The sequence below is a fragment of the Lipotes vexillifer genome, unplaced genomic scaffold (assembly GCF_000442215.2).
Source record: "Lipotes vexillifer unplaced genomic scaffold, Lipotes_vexillifer_v1.1 scaffold325, whole genome shotgun sequence".
Taxonomy (NCBI): domain Eukaryota; kingdom Metazoa; phylum Chordata; class Mammalia; order Artiodactyla; family Lipotidae; genus Lipotes; species Lipotes vexillifer.
Window position 1 is genome coordinate 1,240,206 of NW_006799313.1, and position 5,177 is coordinate 1,245,382.

At 42.4% G+C, this 5,177-nt stretch overlaps 1 protein-coding gene across 1 annotated transcript in view; it reads left to right on the forward strand.

Moving 5' to 3' along the window:
- EXOC6 (exocyst complex component 6) overlaps positions 1-5,177 on the forward strand; it is a 215,349-nt gene that overhangs the window by 6,741 nt on the left and 203,431 nt on the right. The gene's annotated exons all lie outside the window — the stretch shown is intronic.

Consider the following 5,177-nt stretch of genomic DNA (forward strand, 5'->3'; position numbering starts at 1 on the left):
GGAATCCTCCCAGGCCTGGCTGGGCTTTGTTCACATTCTCTTGCACTTACAGACTATGGCCACCTGGGGTCACTGTACCAACAAGGTAGAAGCTGGAGGAAAGCCACTGACAAGACAGCCCTAAAGAGTGGCTAAAAGGCACAGGGAAGGGTTAGTTGATAAGAGCCAATATATAAAGACTGCCTGTACTCTACATTTTGATAAAGTTCTGCAATTATATAACAAAGGCTCTTAAACTCTTTAAGAAACATCTGAATGATATTAGCAAAGTCTTGAGAGGATAAAGATCCGGAAGTCTGCTATAGGGTTCCTAGGAGTGAGAAAGGGAATCTTTCTGTAGAGCTGTACCCTACCTCATGAAACATGCTTTTACAACATTAAGCTTAACATGAGAAGTATTTGCATGTGGATTATTTATTTAACAAATAGTAACTGGGCTGGTAGTAAACTATACAGACATTGTCCCATGCCTGGAAATGGAGACAGACTCGCTGATTGTTCGGCACCATGATGTGTGTGCCTCCAAGGACAATGAAGAGACCCTTGACTTAAAGCAAGATCCGGAGGGCTCACTAAAGTGGATCCAGAACCAAGGGTCTAACCCAAAGACAGGGCCCTGGTTCCCCAGCCACAACAGGAACAACTTTCAGGCAGTTTCCTCCCATCGAGCATTCAGAAAAAAAAAAAAAGGTTCAGGTTCAGAGAACTCTGATACAGAATTAGGCTATTTTGTTAATGGTTAGAAAAAAAGAACAATATTGTGTCTGGTTTTTATTTTTATTTTACCAAAGAGGAAGCTAAATTCTGGGCTTCCTGATTTAATAACAAATGTTGGATAATCCTCGTCTCCAATGCTCATGCAATATTATACATATATTATTTCCTTTAATCTCCACACCACTTGGTGAGCTAGGGACTATTATTGCTCCCAATTCACACTTGAAGAAACTGAGGCTTGGACAAGTTAAGTCACTCTACTGAGGCCCCACATCTAGTAAGAGATGAATTGGAATTTGAACCCAAACATTTAAATGCCAGACCTGGGCAGCTGCATTCTACAGCCTCCTTCTGACGGAGGGGCTTTCCAAAGATTGTTTATTAGTCTGTAGACAAGCGGCTCAAAGTATAAGTCGTTAATGATTAAGATTTTATCTACAGGTTAAACCCTTACTTTGCTGGTTAGTTTCCTGCCAGACACAGAGCGCGTCTCTTGCTCTGCCAGTCTCCTGCTCTGTCAGTCTTCCTGTTATATCTTTTCCCTCCCCGGAGTCCTGATGAGAGATTTTGGGTGGATCTCTGGAAGTCAATATCCACTGCCCCCAAAAGAACTCAACATGCACGTGCAGTCTTCCAGTGTGCGCTACTGCCTGCCCCCAACCTCTTCAGACCAGATTAAGTCATTTATTCCTTGGGTAAAACAACATCGGAACAGTCTTTTTATCTGATTTTTTTTATTAACAGGAAAAACAGGAACAGCTTACTAGCTGTGTGGCTTTGGACAAGTGACCTAATCTCTCTAACTCTCAGTTTCTTCAAATTAAGTTGGAGATAGCAAAAGTACCCTAGAGGGTGAAATTAGATTTTAGTAAAATTAGTATTAATTTAATTACCAAAAAAAATTATGAATTAAATTATTAAAGATTAAATTAGATAATACAAAGGGCTTAGCAAATAGTGCTCAGTAAATAGCTATTATGGTTTTTATTTTGGCCTATAGCTGAAATTCTTCGTTTTGGAGCCTTTTAGAAATGTAGCACTTTAGGCCTTTTTTCACATAAATGTGTTTGTTATAGCTACGTCCATAATTAAAATTGACATAGTTAGCTATTGAGGACATTTAGCTTTAAATTCTTAGCAAAAAACTTCAGGTACTAACGGAACTGTCAGAAGTCACAGAGGGAACCAGCAAGAGCTGTTTCAGAAGGAGAAGTGGTATATGGACTTCCTTCCATCTTGACTTGAGGGGAAGATACTGCCACTTAACGTTGAGGTAATCTCTATGGGCAGGTGTTGAAACAGGCCAGGAGTGAGGAGTATGTAAGCAGGGCTGGCTTCCCAGGGCACGGGCATTTGGAGCTGGGTTTAGATAGATGGCACCAGGGTTGGAGAAGAGAAGGGGAAAAGGTCTGGGTAATGAACACTCCAGAAAGGAATGCCCCACGAGTATGGGGCATTGCCAAATAAGAAGCTGGCTTGTGCCATATGTCTCCTCACCTTGCTTTACTCTTCAGAACAGTGAATTCTGGCCCTGCTCATCGTCTGAGCTAAGATAGCCTGCCATTTCCTGCAGAGAGAACTGGCTTTCTGTTCACTTTGCAGGACAGTACAAATTTGTTCTCAGATCTTATGCTTTGGTTTCAGGTTCAATTTTCAAAAGACTTATTTTCCCCTCTCAAGAGCTGAACCTGCATTTCAGATGTGCTAACACCAGGTGGTCCTCAGCAATTGAGGACACAGTCTGCTAAGAAAAAAAATTCAGTTTTTTACTACTCAGTAAAAAACAGTGGTATGAAGGGCCAAAACACTAGGGTCTAGGTACAGGTATTTGGCTCCATCCAAGGATAAAATTTTAAATAACCAGAGGAATGGATGAAGTGTATATCCTCTGACAAAAGTCCATAAATATCATTTCTTGCATTGAAGCTCCTGATAAAAGTGAACATCAGGGAGTTTGAGGTAACGTTTTGTTTGTGCTACAGATTTCTATTAAGGCAACTGAATACACAATATTATAAGATGTTATATTTAATGTCAACATATAAAGAGCAAGTTTGAAGAAACTTTTTACAATTTGATATTGTTTTAATTCCTAATTGTTACCAATAATGGATTAAACTCCTACCTACTCAGACCTCTTTGGAATGCTCCTTTCTAACTCATCCTGAACTCTTTCCAATGGCTTCAGAACTTCAGCATTGTCTGGTTTGAAGACCCTCCAGCTTTCTCTCAGCCATGTGCAGGACTCTATGAGGAACTACAAGAAATTGCAAAATTAGAAAAAAAAAAAGTCATCTCTGAACTTAAGGACCTTAACATGGTGTGAAAATGCTGGTGGACTTGGGAAGGGATTTCTTTTTTTTTTTTCTGTATATTTTCACAGCTTGTGGAAGTGAGATTTTACCCAGAGAAGATCTGGATTCTCTTGTAGCATCAAGACAGTGGAAACAAGCTTGTGATAAGGTTTCTTGGTAGAATAAGTATTTGGATGTAGCAGAGCTTCCTTAGTCTCCCAAGCCAGTGTGCACTGAGGTCAGCTGTTTCGGTTCCCTGGAGGTCAACTGTACAGAACAAAATTCAAATTATAAAAAGGAACTAATCAAAACAAGTGCAAACTCTTAAAACAGTTGTTGGTGGAATGGATATATGTGCTACGTTGAATCTAGAGTCAGTGGAGGTTGTGATTCGTTAGGGAAATCTTCATGAAGGAGATACATCTGAGTTGAAGTTTCCAAGGAGGGCAGAAATTTCACATTAATAGGAAGGAGGACATTTATATATGTTAGTAATGTTTATTGGGCCCTTACTAAGTGTGGCAGGCAGAATAATGGTGCCCCCACAATGTTCATGTCCTAATCCCTGGAATCTGCAAATATATTACGTCACATGACAAAAGGGATATTGTAGATGTGATTAACGTTAAGACCTTGAGATAGAAGATTATCCAGAATTACGGGGTTGTGTCAAACCTAATGCCATGGGTCCTTAAAAGCGGAGAATCTTTTCTGGCCTAGGTCAGAGTCAAAGGGAGATGTGACTACAGAAGAATGGTCAGAGAGGCAATATTGCTGGCTTGAAAGACTGAGGAAGGGGGCCATGGGCCAAGGAATGTGGAAGGCCTCTAGAAGCTGAAATAGGTAAGGAAATGAATTACCCTAGAGCCTCTGGAAAGGGCACAGTTGTGCTGACACCTTGATTTTAGCCCAGTGAGACCCGTATTAGACATCTAGCCTACAGAACTATAACATAATAAATTTGAGTCGTTTTAAGCTAAGTTTGTGATAATTTGTTCCACCAATAGTAGAAAGCTAACACAACATGGGACAGCAAAATGAAGTAGACAGTGCTATTATGGTCATTTACAGATGGGGAAACTGCATTATAAAGGGACTACGTTCTTGCACAATGTTGCCCAGCTTTGGAGTGAAGGACCAGGGAATTAAATTGAAGACACCAGTCTTCAGAGCTCATGCTCTTAATTATTATGCAATATCATCTCTCTGGATTTTTGTGGGAGGAGGATGGAAGCAGTAAAAGCTTCCAGAAAAAGCTCACTGCAGGAGTGAGTTACACAGCTGTATAGTAAAGAGCTTGGTTGACTCAAAGGGACATACAGAGCCCTGGATTAATGGAGACCAGAAAATACTTGTCCCTCAGGGCCAGGTATGTACTCTCTTCTTGATTAACCTTCTCAGTCGCTGCTTTGACCACGACAAACTGCTTTACTCAGCGTCCCACAAACACTTCACTAAACAGAACTCTTCTACCTTTGCCCAAGCCACCTGCCTTTCTTTCCCATCTCGCTGATGCCCACTGCTCTCAAGAGCTTCCACGCCTTATCCCAGCCACAGCAATTTGGGGGCACTTGAGCTCAAGGACTTTCGCATGGAATCACACATTGCACTTTTATCTTTGCCATAAGGTGTCATAGTTTTACGCCATTTACTTTTTCTGGCGCTTATAATTTATTTCCAAGTTGACTGGCCTCTGTGGACTTCCCGCGGGCAGGGACAGGAATCCATCCAGAGCAGTCACCAGCTGGGATCTTCCTGGCTCATTCCTAAAATAAATCTTACTCTCACACACCATTTTGCTTTTCTGGAGTACACGTTTTCCTTTCTCTGACTCTCCACCACCCAGAGTAGTACATCAGGCCTCCCTGTTAAACGTTCCCGTAGCTTTTATTACAGATTGTTGACCTCCCTCATTACTAAAGTATCCCCAGCGCGTAGCAGAGGGTCGGGCACACAGAATACAGGGATCTATGTTAAAGCCCAGCCAGTTAATAGACAGCAACTAGGGACAAGTGCCGAGCGAGAGCTGGAGGTGATGCGTCTCCACTCCCCGCCGCCCCCAGCAGTACCTTGGCCTCCCCGCAGGTGTGGAGACCCGACACCTGGTCGCGGGCCCGCGCGCTGCCTCCCACGCCACCCGCGCGCCCCTGCGCTGCCCGCCCCACC